Here is a 16,739-nt window from a genome sequence, read left to right on the forward strand (position 1 = left end):
CTTCCGCAGAAATTGCAAACTTTGCCAAACAGGAGGTTAAAGGCACTAACTCTCCAAGTCGGGAGAGTGTTAGTAAAGCGTCTGGATTGTTGCACCCAAGTACCAGGGGACGAGAACTGAGACATATTGGAACATGTCTCCCAATCACACGGTTGATCATACTCTGGGTTCCACATGCATGTTTTAGCTGAAGGAAGAATCCCTTAAACCTGGAGAGTTGAGACCCGTGGAATGGGTACCATGCAATATGTCTTCAAAGGGTCTTCATTTGCTCACCGAACCTCTCCAATCCTATCACTGCTGCGTTTATGCCCCTGTACACATGCTTGATTCTCTTTCAGAGACATAGCAATCCATAGGTTTTAAGATACTTACTAGTCAGGTACATTCTTAGGCGTTTAATGTGGGGTGTTGAGTCCATTTCATTGAGCAAAGAGTAGCTCTTGTCTATTCCATATTTGGCTTAAGGAACTTTATCTGTGCTCATTTCAATCTCTGGTTTTATGCAGCACCCCAACTCACATTTCCCCTTAAGCAAGCATAAGTTGGTTTTCTTAATTTGAGAACCTCTTCTGTTTTGTAATCCAGTTCCTATGTAGCCAAGTTTATATTCCGTGTATTAGTGATATCTTATGGATGTTTCTTTTTCTGTGTGACTTATTTCAGTTAGAATCATCATACCTGAATCCACTCATTATGCTGCTACGGGCCTGATGACATAGATTTCATTGCTGAGTGATATTGCATTGTACGTAAGTACCACAACTTCTTTATCCATTTTTCACTTTCTGCGATATTCAACTTGTACTGTAAATGAGGTTCTTGTAAACAGAGCCGTCCCAAACTTTGGGGTGGCTGTGTCTTTTTGATTTTCATTTCCCTAAGCTATAGGACCATAAGTGGAAGTGCCCTAGGCTGTGTTTCTCTGTTTTTTAGATGTTTCAGGAAACACCATACACTTCTCCTGAGTGGCTGTTGGCAATTTACATCCCGCCCATCAGCATAACAAGGCTCCCAGTTCTCCATGGCCTGTCCTGCCTTTCTGGATTTTACACTTTTTTTCAGATGGCCCTTTTGACCGGGGGGAAGTGAGACTTCATTGTAGTGGAGATATCCTTTCCAAGCTTGCTTGGTTGGCCAAAAAGCACGTAGGTGTTTTTTCCTGAATATATTCAGGACAAAAAGCATACGTCCTTTTTGGCCAAGTGCATCATTGTCGACGTTCTGCCTCTTTTCCTATGCTTTAAATGCAATTCCAGTTTACCTCCTGAAATCGGTTGCCTGCAATTCTGCCCCGCTTTCAACTCCTCTTGGCAGCCTTACTTCTGTATATTTTTGGACGATAGCTGTCATTTATAACTCTGCAGGTTTGTGAATTACAGTGCCCCTGAGCTCCTTTCTTCAACTCGCTTTCTTGTGAGCTGGCCGCAACACCACAGGATTGCTTCAGGCCCTAATCTGGTTCTGGCACGGCATGCTGAGCCTTTGGTTAATTCCTCTTCCTGGTGGGAAATGAGAGTTAAATTTGCCTGTCCACACACCTCCAGCTAGTCTCTCATTGGTTCTCCCTATTGCTGTTCATCTTCCGTGGAAATTGCAAACTGGGCCAAACAGGAGGTTAAAGGCACTGACTCTCCAAGTCGGGAGAGTGTTAGTAAAGCATCTGGAATGTTGCACCCGAGTACCAGGTGATGAAAACTGAGACATATTGGAACACGTCTCCTGATCCCATGGTTGATCATACTCTGGGTTCCACATGCATGTTTTAGCTGAAGGAAGAATCCCTTAAACCTGGAGAGTTGAGACCCGTGGAATGGGTACCATGCAATATAACTTCAAAGGGTCTTCATTTCCTCACTGAACCTCTGCAATCCTATCACTGCTGCGTTTATGCCCCTGTACTCATGCTTGATTCTCTTTCGGAGACATAACAATCCATAGGTTTTAAGATACTTACTAGTCAGGTACATTCTTAGGCATTTAAATGGGGTGTTGAGTCCATTTCGTTGAGCAAGGAGTAGCTCTTGTCTATTACATATTTGGCTTAAGGAACTTTATCTGTGCTCATTTCAATCTCTGGTTTTATGCAGCACCCCAACTCACCTTTCCCCTTAAGCAAGCATAAGTTGGTTTTCTAAATTTGAGACCCTGTTCTGTTTTGTAATTCAGTTCCTGTGTAGCCAAGTTTACATTCCGTGTATTAGTGATATCTTATGATGTTTCATTTTCTGTGTGACTTATTTCAGTTAGAATCATCATACCTGAATCCACTCATTATGCTGCCACGGGCCTGATGACATAGATTTCATTGCTGAGTGATATTGCATTGTACGTAAGTACCACAACTTCTTTATCCATTTTTCACTTTCTGCGATATTGAACGTGTACCGTAAACGAGGCTCTTGTAAACAGAGCCGTCCCAAACTTTGGGGTGGCTGTGTCTTTTTGATTTTAATTTCCCTAATCTATAGGACCATAAGTGGAAGTGCCCTAGGCTCTGTTGCTTGGTTTCTTAGATGTTTCAGGAAACACCATACACTTCTCCGGAGTGGCTGTTGGCAATTTACATCCCGCCCATCAGCAAAACAAGGCTCCCAGTTCTCCATGGCCTGTCCTGCCTTTCTGGATTTTACACGTTTTTCAGATGGCCCTTTTGACAGGGGGGAAGTGAGACTTCTTTGTAGTGCAGATTTCCTTTGCAAGCTTGCTTGGTTGGCCAAAAAGTGTGTATGCGTTTTTTCCTGAATATTTGCAGGAAAAAACGCATACGCCCTTTTTGGCCAAGTGCATGATTGTGGACGTTCTGCCTCTTTTCCTATGCTTTAAATACAATTCCAGTCTACCTCCTGAAATCGGTTTCCTGCAATTCTGCCCCGCTTTCAAGTCCTCTTGGCAGCCTTACTTCAGTATATTTTTGGACGATAGCTGTCATTTATAACTCTGCAGGTTTGTCAATTACAGTGTCCCTGAGCTCCTTTCTTCAACTCGCTTTCTTGTGAGCTGGCCGCAACACCGCAGGATTGCTTCAGGCCCTAATCTGGTTCTGGCACGGCACGCTGAGCCTTTGGTTAATTCCTCTTCCTGGTGGGAAATGAGAGTTAAATTTGCCCGTCCACACACCTCCAGCTAGTCTCTAATTGGTTCTACCTATTCCTCTTCATCTTCCGCAGAAATTGCAAACTTGGCCAAAGAGGAGGTTAAAGGCACTGACTCTCCAAGTCGGGAGAGTGTTAGTAAAGCGTCTGGAATATTACACCCGAGTACCAGGGGACGAAAACTGAGACATATTGGAACACATCTCCCGATCACATGGTTGATCATACTCTGGGTTCCACATGCATGTTTTAGCTGAAGGAAGAATCCCTTAAACCTGGAGAGTTGAGACCCGTGTAATGGGTACCATGCAATATGACTTCAAAGGGTCTTCATTTGCTCACCGAACCTCTCCAATCCTATCACTGCTGCTTTTAAGCCCCTGTACACACGCTTGATTCTCTTTCGGAGACATAGCAATCCATAGGTTTTAAGATACTTACTAGTCAGGTACATTCTTAGGCGTTTAATATGGGGTGTTGAGTCCATTTCGTTGAGCAAGGAGTAGCACTTGTCTATTACATATTTGGCTTAAGGAACTTTATCTGTGCTCATTTCAATCTCTGGTTTTATGCAGCACCCCAACTCACCTTTCCCCTTAAGCAAGCATAAGTTGGTTTTCTACATTTGAAACACTGTTCTGGTTGTAATCCAGTTCCTGTGTAGCCAAGTTTACATTCCGTGTATTAGTGATATCTTATGATGCTTCTTTTTCTGTGTGACTTATTTCAGTTAGAATCATCATACCTGAATCGACTCATTATGCTGCTACGGGACTGATGACATAGATTTCATTGCTGAGTGATATTGCATTGTACGTAAGTACCACAACTTCTTTATCCATTTTTCGCTTTCTGCGATATTGAACTTGTACCGTAAGCGAGGTTCTTGTAAACAGAGCTGTCCCAAACTTTGGGGTGGCTGTGTCTTTTTGATTTTAATTTCCCTAAGCTATAGGACCATAAGTGGAAGTGCCCTAGGCTCTGTTGCTTTGTTTTTTAGATGTTTCAGGAAACACCATACACTTCTTCCGAGTGACTGTTGGCAATTTCCATCCCGCCCATCAGCATAACAAGGCTCCCAGTTCTCCATGGCCTCTCCTGCCTTTCTGGATTTTACACTTTTTTCAGATGTCCCTTTTGACTGGGGGGAAGTGTGACTTCATTTTAGTGCAGATTTCCTTTGCAAGCTTGCTTGGTTGGCCAAAAAGGGCGTATGCGTTTTTTCCTGAATATATTCAGGAAAAATCGCATACGCGCTTTTTGGGCAAGTGCATAATTGTCGACTTTCTGCCTCTTTTCCTATGCTTTAAATGCAATTCCAGTCTACCTCCTGAAATCGGTTTCCTGCAATTCTGCCCCGCTTTCAAGTCCTCTTGGCAGCCTTACTTCAGTATATTTTTGGACGATAGGTGTCATTTATAACTCTGCAGGTTTGTCAATTACAGTGCCCCTGAGCTCCTTTCTTCAACTCGCTTTCTTGTGAGCTGGCCGCAACACCGCAGGATTGTTTCCGGCCCTAATCTGGTTCCGGCACGGCACGCTGAGCCTTTGGTTAATTCCTCTTCCTGGTGGGAAATGAGAGTTAAATTTGCCCGTCCAGTCACCTCTAGCTAGTCTCTCATTGGTTCTCCCTATTCCTGTTCATCTTCCGCAGAAATTGCAAACTGGGCCAAACAGGAGGTTAAAGGCACTGACTCTCCAAGTCGGGAGAGTGTTAGTAAAGCGTCTGGAATGTTGCACCCGAGTACCAGGGGACGAGAACTGAGACATATTGGAACACGTCTCCCGATCACACGATTGATCATACTCTGGGTTCCACATGCATGTTTTAGCTGAAGGAAGAATCCCTTAAACCTGGAGAGTTGAGACCCGTGGAATGGGTACCATGCAATATGACTTCAAAGGGTCTTCATTTGCTCACTGAACCTCTCCAATCCTATCACTGCTGCGTTTATGCCCCTGTACACACGCTTGATTCTCTTTCGGAGACATAGCAATCCACAGGTTTTAAGATACTTACTCGTCAGGTACATTCTTAGGCATTTAATATGGGGTGTTGAATCCATTTGCTTGAGCAAGGAGTAGCTCTTGTCTATTCCATATTTGGCTTAAGGATGTTTATCTGTGCTCATTTCAATCTCAGGTTTTATGCAGATCCCCAACTCACCTTTCCCCTTAAGCAAGCATAAGTTGGTTTTCTACATTTGAAACACTGTTCTGGTTGTAATCCAATTCCTGTGTAGCCAAGTTTACATTCCGTGTATTAGTGATATCTTATTATGTTTCTTTTTCTGTGTGACTTATTTCAGTTAGAATCATCATACCTGAATCCACTCATTTTGCTGCTACGGGCCTGATGACATAGATTTCATTACTGAGTGATATTGCATTGTACGTAAGTACCACAACTTCTTTATCCATTTTTCGCTTTCTGCGATATTGAACTTGTACCGTAAGCGAGGTTCTTGTAAACAGAGCTGTCCCAAACTTTGGGGTGGCTGTGTCTTTTTGATTTTAATTTCCCTAAGCTATAGGACCATAAGTGGAAGTGCCCTAGGCTCTGTTGCTTTGTTTTTTAGATGTTTCAGGAAACACCATACACTTCTCCTGAGTGGCTGTTGGCAATTTACATCCCGCCCATCAGCATAACAAGGCTCCCAGTTCTCCATGGCCTGTCCTGCCTTTCTGGATTTTACACTTTTTTCAGATGCCCCTTTTGACCGGGGGGAAGTGAGACTTCATTGTAGTGCAGATTTCCTGTGCAAGCTTGCTTGGTTGGCCAAAAAGGGCGTATGCGTTTTTTCCTAAATATATTCAGGAAAAAACGCATATGCCCTTTTTGGCCAAGTGCATCATTGTGGACGTTCTGCCTCTTTTCCTATGCTTTCAATGCAATTCCAGTCTACCTCCTGAAATCGGTTGCCTGCAATTCTTCCCCGCATTCAAGTCCTCTTGGCAGCCTTACTTCAGTATATTTTTGGACGATAGGTGTCATTTATAACTCTGCAGGTTTGTGAATTACAGGGTCCCAAGCTCCTTTCTTCAACTCGCTTTCTTGTGAGCTGGCCACAACACCGCAGGATTGCTTCAGGCCCTAATCTGGTTCCAACACGGCACGCTGAGCCTTTGGTTAATTCCTCTTCCTGGTGGGAAATGAGAGTTAAATTTGCCCGTCCAGACACCTCCAGCTAGTCTCTCATTGGTTCTCCCTATTCCTGTTCATCTTCCGCAGAAATTGCAAACTGGGCCAAACAGGAGGTTAAAGGCACTGACTCTCCAAGTTGGGAGATTGTTAGTAAAGCATCTGAAATATTGCACCCGAGTACCAGGGGACGAAAACTGACATATTTGAACACGTCTCCCGATCACACGGTTGATCATACTCTGGGTTCCACATGCATGTTTTAGCTGAAGGAAGAATCCCTTAAACCTGGAGAGTTGAGACCCGTGGAATGGGTACCATGCAATATGACTTCAAAGGGTCTTCATTTGCTCACCGAACCTCTCCAATCCTATCACTGCTACGTTTATGCCCCTGTACACACGCTTGATTCTCTTTCGGAGACATAGCAATCCATAGGTTTTAAGATACTTACTAGTCAGGTACATTCTTAGGCGTTTAATATGGGGTGTTGAGTCCATTTCATTGAGCAAGGAGTAGCTCTTGTCTATTCCATATTTGGCTTAAGGAACTTTATCTGTGCTCATTTCAATCTCTGGTTTTATGCAGCACCCCAACTCACCTTTCCCCTTAAGGAAGCATAAGTTGGTTTTCTAAATTTGAGACACTGTTCTCTTTTGTAATCCAGTTCTTGTGTAGCCAAGTTTACATTCCGTGTATTAGAGATGTCTTATGATGTTTCTTTTTCTGTGTGACTTATTTCAGTTAGAATCATCATACCTGAATCGACTCATTATGCTGCTACGGGCCTGATGACATAGATTTCATTGTTGAGTGATATTGCATTGTACGTAAGTACCACAACTTCTTTATCCATTTTTCACTTTCTGCGATATTGAACTTGTACCGTAAACGAGGTTCTTGTAAACAGAGCCGTCCCAAACTTTGGGGTGGCTGTGTCTTTTTTATTTTAATTTCCCTAAGCTATAGGACCATAAGTGGAAGTGCCCTAGGCTCTGTTGCTTTGTTTTTTAGATGTTTCAGGAAAAACCATACACTTATGCCAAGTGGCTGTTGGCAATTTACATCCCGCCCATCAGCATAACAAGGCTCCCAGTTCTCCATGGCCTGTCCTGCCTTTCTGGATTTTACACTTTTTTCAGATGGCCCTTTTGACCAGGGGGAAGTGAGACTTCATTATAGTGCAGATTTCCTTTGCAAGCTTGCTTGGTTGTCCAAAAAGGGCGTATGCGTTTTTTCCTGAATATATTCAGGAAAAAACGCATACGCCCTTTTTGGTCAAGTGCATCATTGTCGACGTTCTACCTCTTTTCCTATGCTTTAAATGCAATTCCAGTCTACCTCCTGAAATCGGTTTCCTGCAATTCTGCCCTGCTTTCAAGTCCTCTTGGCAGCCTTACTTCAGTATATTTTTGGACGATAGCTGTCATTTATAACTCTGCAGGTTTGTGAATTACAGTGCCCCTGAGCTCCTTTCTTCAACTCGCTTTCTTGTGAGCTGGCCGCAACACCGCAGGATTGCTTCAGGCCATAATCTGGTTCCAGCACGGCACGCAGAGCCTTTGGTTAATTCCTCTTCCTCGTGGGAAATGAGAGTTAAATTTGCCCGTCCAGACACCTCCAGCTAGTCTCTCATTGGTTCTCCCTATTCCTGTTCATCTTCCGCAGAAATTGCAAACTGGGCCAAACAGGAGGTTAAAGGCACTGACTCTCCAAGTCGGGAGAGTGTTAGTAAAGTGTCTGGAATGTTGCACCCAAGTACCAGGGGACAAGAACTGAGACATATTTGAACACGTCTCCCGATCACACGGTTGATCATACTCTGAGTTCCACATGCATGTTTTAGCTGAAGGAAGAATCCCTTAAACCTGGAGAGTTGAGACCTGTGGAATGGGTACCATGCAATATGACTTCAAAGGGTCTTCATTTGCTCACCAAAGCTCTCCAATCCTATCACTGCTGCGTTTATGCCCCTGTACACATGCTTGATTCTCTTTCAGAGACATAGCAATCCATAGGTTTTAAGATACTTACTAGTCAGGTACATTCTTAGGCGTTTAATATGGGGTGATGAGTCCATTTCGTTGAGCAAGGAGTAGCTCTTGTCTATTCCATATTTGGCTTAAGGAACTTTATCTATGCTCATTTCAATCTCTGGTTTTATGCAGCACCCCAACTCACCTTTCCCCTTAAGCAAGCATGTTGGTTTTCTAAATTTGAGACCCTGTTCTGTTTTGTAATCCAGTTCCTCTGTAGCCAAGTTTATATTCCGTGTGTTAGTGATATCTTATGATGTTTCTTTTTCTGTGTGACTTATTTCAGTTAGAATCATCATACCTGAATCCACTCCTTATGCTGCTACGGGCCTGATGACATAGATTTCATTGCTGAGTGATATTGCATTGTACGTAAGTACCCCAATTTCTTTATCCATTTTTCACTTTCTGCGATATTGAACTTGTACTGTAAATGAGGTTCTTGTAAACAGAGCCGTCCCAAACTTTGGCGTGGCTGTGTCTTTTTTATTTTAATTTCCCTAAGCTATAGGACCATAATTGGAAGTGCCCTAGGCTCTGTTGCTCTGTTTTTTAGATGTTTCAGGAAACACCATACACTTCTCCCGAGTGGCTGTTGGCAATTTACATCCCGCCCTTCAGCATAACAAGGCTCCCAGTTCTCCATGGCCTGTCCTGCCTTTCTGGATTTTACACTTTTTTCAGATGGCCGTTTTGACCGGTGGGAAGTGAGACTTCATTGTCGTGCAGATTTCCTTTGCAAGATTGCTTGGTTGGCCAAAAAGGGCGTATGCGTTTTTTCCTGAATATATTGAGGAAAAAACGCATACGCCCTTTTTGGCCAAGTGCATCATTGTGGACGTTCTGCCTCTTTTCCTATGCTTTGAATGCAATTCCAGTCTACCTCCTGAAATCGGTTTCCTGCAATTCTGCCCCGCTTTCAAGTCCTCTTGGCAGCCTTACTTCAGTATATTTTTGGACGATAACTGTCATTTATAACTCTGCAGGTTTGTGAATTACAGTGCCCCTGAGCTCCTTTCTTCAACTCGCTTTCTTGTGAGCTGGCCGCAACACCGCAGGATTGCTTCAGGCCCTATTCTGGTTCCGGCATGGCACACTGAGCCTTTGGTTAATTCCTCTTCCTGGTGGGAAATGAGAGTTAAATTTGCCCGTCCAGACACCTCCAGCTAGTCTCTCATTGGTTCTCCCTATTCCTGTTCATCTTCCGCAGAAATTGCAAACTGGGCCAAACAGGAGGTTAAAGGCACTGACTCTCCAAGTCGGGAGAGTGTTAGTAAAGCGTCTGGAATATTGCACCCTAGTACCAGGGGACGAAAACTGAGACATATTTGAATACGTCTCCCGATCACATGGTTGATCATACTCTGGGTTCCACATGCATGTTTTAGCTGCAGGAAGAATCCCTTAAACCTGGAGAGTTGAGAGCCGTGGAATGGGTAACATGCAATATGACTTCAAAGGGTCTTCATTTGCTCACCGAACCTCTCCAGTCCTATCACTGCTGTGTTTATGCCGCTGTACACACGCTTGATTCTCTTTCAGAGAAATAGCAATCCATAGGTTTTAAGATACTTACTAGTCAGGTACATTCTTAGGCGTTTAATATGGGGTGTTGATTCCATTTCGTTGAGCAAGGAGTTGCTCTTGTCTATTACATATTTGGCTTCAGGAACTTTATCTGTGCTCATTTCAATCTCTGGTTTTATGCAGCACCCCAACTCACCTTTCCCCTTAAGCAAGCATATGTTGGTTTTCTAAATTTGAGACCCTGTTCTGTTTTGTAATTCAGTTCCTTTGTAGCCAAGTTTACATTCCGTGTATTAGTGATATCTTATGATGTTTCTTGTTCTGTGTGACTTATTTCAGTTAGAATCATCATACTTGAATCCACTCATTATGCTGCTACAGGCCTTATGACATAGATTTCATTGCTGAGTGATATTGCATTGTACGTAAGTACCACAAATTCTTTATCCATTTTTCACTTTCTGCGATATTGAACTTGTAACGTAAACGAGGTTCTTGTAAACAGAGCCATCCCAAACTTTGGGGTGGCTGTGTCTTTTTGATTTTAATTTCCCTAAGCTATAGGACCATAAGTGGAAGTGCCCTAAGCTCTGTTGCTTTGTTTTTTAGATGTTTCAGGTAACACCATACACTTCTCCCAAGTGGCTGTTGGCAATTTACATCCCGCCCATCAGCATAACAAAGCTCCCAGTTCTCCATGGCCTGTTCTGCCTTTCTGGATTTTACACTTTTTTCAGATGTTCCTTTTGACCGGGGGGAAGTGAGACTTCATTGTAGTGCAGATTTCCTTTGCAAGCTTGCTTGGTTGGCCAAAAAGGGCGTATGCGTTTTTTCCTGAATATATTCAGGAAAAAACGCATACGCCCTTTTTGGCCAAGTGCATCATTGTCGACGTTCTGCCTCTTTTCCTATGCTTTAAAGGCAATTCCAGTCTACCTCCTGAAATCGGTTTCCTGCAATTCTGCCCCGCTTTCAAGTCCTCTTGGCAGCTGTACTTCAGTATAATTTTGGACGATAGCTGTCATTTATAAATCTGCAGGTTTGTGAATTACAGTGCCCCTGAGCTCCTTTCTTCAACTCGCTTTCTTGTGAGCTGGCCGCAACACCGCAGGATTGCTTCAGGCCCTAATCTGGTTCCGGCACGGCACGCTGAGCCTTTGGTTAATTCCTCTTCCTGGTGGGAAATGAGAGTTAAATTTGCCCGTCCAGACACCTCCAGCTAGTCTCTCATTGGTTCTCCCTATTCCTGTTCATCTTCCGCAGAAATTGCAAACTGGGCCAAAAGGAGGTTAAAGGCACTGACTCTCCAAGTCGGGAGAGTGTTAGTAAAGCGTCTGGAATGTTGCACCCGAGTACCAGGGGACGAAAACTGAGACATATTGGAACACGTCTCCCGATCACATGGTTGATCATACTCTGGGTTCCACATGCATGTTTGAGCTGAAGGAAGAATCCCTTAAACCTGGAGAGTTGAGACCCGTGGAATGGGTACCATGCAATATGACTTCAAAGGGTCTTCATTTGCTCACCGAACCTCTCCAATCCTATCACTGCTGCGTTTATGCCCCTATACACATGCTTGATTCTCTTTCGGAGACATAGCAATCCATAGGTTTTAAGATACTTACGAGTCAGGTACATACTTAGGCGTTTAATATGGGGTGTTGAGTCCATTTCGTTCAGCAAGGAGTAGCTCTTGACTATTACATATTTGGCTTAAGGAACTTTATCTGTGCTCATTTCAATCTCTGGTTTTATGCAGCACCCCAACTCACCTTTCCCCTTAAGCAAGCCTAAGTTGGTTTTCTAAATTTGAGACCCTGTTCTGTTTTGTAATTCAGTTCCTCTGTAGCCAAGTTTATATTCCGTGTATTAGTGATATCTTATGATGTTTCTTTTTCTGTGTGACTTATTTCAGTTAGAATCATCATACCTGTATCCACTCATTATGCTGCTACGGGCCTGATGAGATAGATGTCATTGCTGAGTGATATTGCATTGTACGTAAGTACCACAACTTCTTTATCCATTTTTCACTTTCTGCGATATTGAACTTGTACCGTAAACGAAGTTCCTGTAAACAGAGCCGTCCCAAACTTTGGGGTAGCTGTGTCTTTTTGATTTTAATTTCCCTAAGCTATAGGACCATAAGTGGAAGTGCCCTAGGCTCTGTTGCTTTGTTTTATAGATGTTTCAGGAATCACCATACACTTCTCCCGAGTGGCTGTTGGCAATTTACATCCCGCCCTTCAGCATAACAAGGTTCCCAGTTCTCCATGTTCTGTCCTGCCTTTCTGGATTTTACACTTTTTTCAGATGGCCCTTTTGACCGGGGGGAAGTGAGACTTCATTGTAGTGCAGATTTCCTTTGCAAGCTTGCTTGGTTGGCCAAAAAGGGCGTATGCGTTTTTTCCTGAATATATTCAGGAAAAAACGCATACGCCCTTTTTGGCCAAGTGCATCATTGTCGACGTTCTGCCTCTTTTCCTATGCTTTTAAGGCAATTCCAGTCTACCTCCTGAAATCGGTATCCTGCAATTCTGCCCCGCTTTCAAGTCCTCTTGGCAGCCTTACTTCAGTATATTTTTGGACGATAGCTGTCATTTATAACTCTGCAGGTTTGTGAATTACAATGCCCCTGAGCTCCTTTATTGAACTCGCTTTCTTGTGAGCTGGCCGCAACACCGCAGGATTGCTTCAGTCCCTAATCTGGTTCCGGCATGGCACGCTGAGCCTTTGGTTAATTCCTCTTCCTGGTGGGAAATGAGAGTTAAATTTGCACGTGCAGACATCTCCAGCTAGTCTCTCATTGGTTCTCCCTATACCTGTTCATCTTCCGCAGAAATTGCAAACTGGGCCAAACAGGAGGTTAAAGGCACTAACTCTCCAAGTCGGGAGAGTGTTAGTAAAGCATCTGGATTGTTGCACCCAAGTACCAGGGGACGAGAACTGAGACATATTGGAACATGTCTCCCGATCACACGGTTGATCATACTCTGGGTTCCACATGCATGTTTTAGCTGAAGGAAGAATCCCTTAAACCTGGAGAGTTGAGACCCGTGGAATGGGTACCATGCAATATGTCTTCAAAGGGTCTTCATTTGCTCACCGAACCTCTCCAATCCTATCACTGCTGCGTTTATGCCCCTGTACACATGCTTGATTCTCTTTCAGAGACATAGCAATCCATAGGTTTTAAGATACTTACTAGTCAGGTACATTCTTAGGCGTTTAATGTGGGGTGTTGAGACCATTTCATTGAGCAAGGAGTAGCTCTTGTCTATTCCATATTTGGCTTAAGGAACTTTATCTGTGCTCATTTCAATCTCTGGTTTTATGCAGCACCCCAACTCACATTTCCCCTTAAGCAAGCATAAGTTGGTTTTCTTAATTTGAGAACCTCTTCTGTTTTGTAATCCAGTTCCTATGTAGCCAAGTTTATATTCCGTGTATTAGTGATATCTTATGATGTTTCTTTTTCTGTGTGACTTATTTCAGTTAGAATCATCATACCTGAATCCACTCATTATGCTGCTATGGGCCTGATGACATAGATTTCATTGCTGAGTGATATTGCATTGTACGTAAGTACCACAACTTCTTTATCCATTTTTCACTTTCTGCGATATTCAACTTGTACTGTAAATGAGGTTCTTGTAAACAGAGCCGTCCCAAACTTTGGGGTGGCTGTGTCTTTTTGATTTTCATTTCCCTAAGCTATAGGACCATAAGTGGAAGTGCCCTAGGCTGTGTTTCTCTGTTTTTTAGATGTTTCAGGAAACACCATACACTTCTCCTGAGTGGCTGTTGGCAATTTACATCCCACCCATCAGCATAACAAGGCTCCCAGTTCTCCATGGCCTGTCCTGCCTTTCTGGATTTTACACTTTTTTCAGATGGCCCTTTTGACCGGGGGGGAAGTGAGACTTCATTGTAGTGCAGATTTCCTTTGCAAGCTTGCTTGGTTGGCCAAAAAGTGTGTATGCGTTTTTTTGAATATATTCAGGAAAAAACACATACGCCCTTTTTGGCCAAGTGCATCATTGTGGACGTTCTGCCTCTTTTCCTATGCTTTAAATGCAATTCCAGTCTACCTCCTGAAATTGGTTTCCTGCAATTCTGCCCCACTTTGAAGTCTTCTTGGCAGCCTTACTTTAGTATATTTTTGGACGATAGCTGTCATTTATAACTCTGCAGGTTTGTGAATTACAGTGCCCCTGAGCTCCTTTCTTCAACTCGCTTTCTTGTGAGCTGGCCGCAACACCGCAGGATTGCTTCAGGCCCTAATCTGGTTCCGGCACGGCATGCTGAGCCTTTGGTTAATTCCACTTCCTTGTGGGAAATGAGAGTTAAATTTGCCCGTCCACTCACCTCCAGCTAGTCTCTCATTGGTTCTCCCTATTCCTGTTCATCTTCCGCAGAAATTGCAAACTGGGCCAAACAGGAGGTTAAAGGCACTGACTCTCCAAGTCGGGAGAGTGTTAGTAAAGCATCTGGAATGTTGCACCCAAGTACCAGGGGACGAAAACTGAGACATATTTGAACACGTCTCCCGATCACACGGTTGATCATACTCTGGGTTCCACATGCATGTTTTAGCTGAAGGAAGAATCCCTTAAACCTGGAGAGTTGAGACCCGTGGAATGGGTTCCATGCAATACGACTTCAAAGGGTCTTCATTTGCTCACCGAACCTCTCCAATCCTATCACTGCTGTGTTTACGCCCCTGTACACACGCTTGATTCTCTTTCGGAGACATAGCAATCCATAGGTTTTAAGATACTTACTAGTCAGGTACATTCTTAGGCGTTTAATATGGGGTGTTGAGTCCATTTTGTTGAGCAAGGAGTAGCTCTTGTCTATTCCATATTTGGCTTAAGGAAATTTATCTGTGGTCATTTCAATCTCTGGTTTTATGCAGTACCCCAACTCACCTTTCCCCTTAAGCAAGCATAAGTTGGTTTTCTAAATTTGAGACCCTGTTCTGTTTTGTAATCCAGTTCCTGTGTAGCCAAGTTTACATTCCGTGTATTAGTGATCTCTTATGATATTTCTATTTCTGTGTGACTTATTTCAGTTAGAATCATCATACCTGAATCCACTCATTATGCTGCTATGGGCCTGATGACATAGATTTCATTGCTGAGTGATATTGCATTGTACGTAAGTACCACATTTTCTTTATCCATTTTTCACTTTCTGCGATATTGAACTTGTACCGTAAACGAGGTTCTTGTAAACAGAGCCATCCCAAACTTTGGGGTGGTTGTCTCTTTTTGATTTTAATTTCCCTAAACTATAGGACAATAAGTGGAAATGCCCTAGGCTCTCTTGCTTTGTTTTTTAGATGTTTCAGGAAACACCATACACTTTTCCCAAGTTGCTGTTGGCAATTTACATCCCGCCCATCAGCATAACAAGGCTCCCAGTTCTCCATGGCCTGTCCTGCCTTTCTGGATTTTACACTTTTTTCAGATGGCCCTTTTGACCTGGGGGAAGTGAGAGTTCATTGTAGTGCAGATTTCTTTGCAAGCTTGCTTGGTTGGCCAAAAAGGGCGTATGCGTTTTTTCCTGAATATATTCAGGAAAAAACGCATACGCCCTTTTTGGCCAAGTGCATCATTGTGGACGTTCTGCCTCTTTTCCTATGCTTTCAATGCAATTCCAGTCTACCTCCTGAAATTGGTTTCTTGCAATTCTGCCCCGCTTTCAAGTCCTCTTGGCAGCCTTACTTCAGTATATTTTTGGACGATGGCTGTCATTTATAACTCAGCAGGTTTGTGAATTACAGTGCCCCTGAGCTCCTTTCTTCAACTCGCTTTCTTGTGAGCTGGCCGCAACACTGCCGGATTGCTTCAGGCCCTAATCTGGTTCCGGCACGGCATGCTGAGCCTTTGGTTAATTCCTCTTCCTGGTGGGAAATGAGAGTTAAATTTGCCCGTCCAGACACCTCCAGCTAGTCTCTCATTGGTTCTCCCTATTCCTGTTCATCTTCCGCAGAAATTGCAAAGTGGGCCAAACAGGAGGTTAAAGGCACTGACTCTCCAAGTCGGGAGAGTGTTAGTAAAGCATCTGGAATGTTGCACCCGAATACCAGGGGACGAGACCTGAGACATATTTGAACACGTCTCCCAATCACACGGTTGATCATACTCTGGGTTCCACATGCATGTTTTAGCTGAAGGAAGAATCCCTTAAACCTGGAGAGTTGAGACCCGTGGAATGGGTTCCATGCAATATGACTTCAAAGGGTCTTCATTTGCTCACCGAACCTCTCCAATCAAATCACTGCTGTGTTTATGCCCCTGTACACACGCTTGATTCTCTTTCGGAGACATAGCAATCCATAGGTTTTAAGATACTTACTAGTCAGGAACATTCTTAGGCGTTTAATATGGGGTGTTGAGTCCATTTCGTTGAGCAAGGAGTAGCTCTTGTCTATTCCATATTTGGCTTAAGGAACTTTATCTGTGCTCATTTCTGTCTCTGGTTTTATGCAGCACCCCAACTCACCTTTCCCCTTAAGCCAGCATAAGTTGGTTTTCTACATTTGAGACCCTGTTCTGTTTTGTAATCCAGTTCCTGTGTAGCCAAGTTTACATTCCGTGTATTAGTGATGTCTTATGATATTTCTATTTCTGTGTGAATTATTTCAGTTAGAATCATCATACCTGAATCCACTCATTATGCTGCTACGGGCCTGATGACATAGATTTCATTGCTGAGTGATATTGCATTGTACGTAAGTACCACAACTTCTTTATCCATTTTTCACTTTCTGCGATATTGAACTTGTACCTTAAACGAGGTTCTTGTAAACAGAGCCGTCCCAAACTTTGGGGTGGCTGTGTCTTTTTGATTTTAATTTCCCTAAGCTATAGGACCATAAGTGGAAGTGCCCTAGGCTCTGTTGCTTTGTTTTTTAGATGTTTCAGGAAA

The sequence above is a fragment of the Orcinus orca genome, chromosome 6 (genome assembly GCF_937001465.1).
Source record: "Orcinus orca chromosome 6, mOrcOrc1.1, whole genome shotgun sequence".
NCBI classification, from domain to species: Eukaryota; Metazoa; Chordata; class Mammalia; order Artiodactyla; family Delphinidae; genus Orcinus; species Orcinus orca.